Source organism: Hyalella azteca, unplaced genomic scaffold, assembly GCF_000764305.2.
Source record: "Hyalella azteca isolate HAZT.00-mixed unplaced genomic scaffold, Hazt_2.0.2 contig16434, whole genome shotgun sequence".
NCBI lineage: Eukaryota > Metazoa > Arthropoda > Malacostraca > Amphipoda > Hyalellidae > Hyalella > Hyalella azteca.
The window spans coordinates 150203-150541 of NW_025946257.1; positions in this window are offsets into that span (position 1 = coordinate 150203).

The following is a 339-nucleotide window of genomic DNA, read 5'->3' on the forward strand; positions in this document are numbered from 1 at the left end:
GTACTGAGTTATATTTTTCCACCTTCCATCTGCACTTTTCTCTGCCGTTTTATGTCAACGTAAGAAAAATTACCCGTAGCATCTTTTAAAATTTGAAATCAACTCAACTCCCCGGTCCGATATGGGGAGTTATTGATGGCGTTTCCTATTGTTCCGCCCATGATTTAATAAAGCCACTAGTTCTTGATCCTAAGCCACTATAGTTACGAATAATATTGACGACTGTATATGTATCCGAGATCAGAGTTAATGAGCACTTTTGGATCAGAGAACATTAATTATCTAAAACTTATTTGAGTCAAAATTAACCGCGGTGTTTACCAATTGCTCCATAAGAAA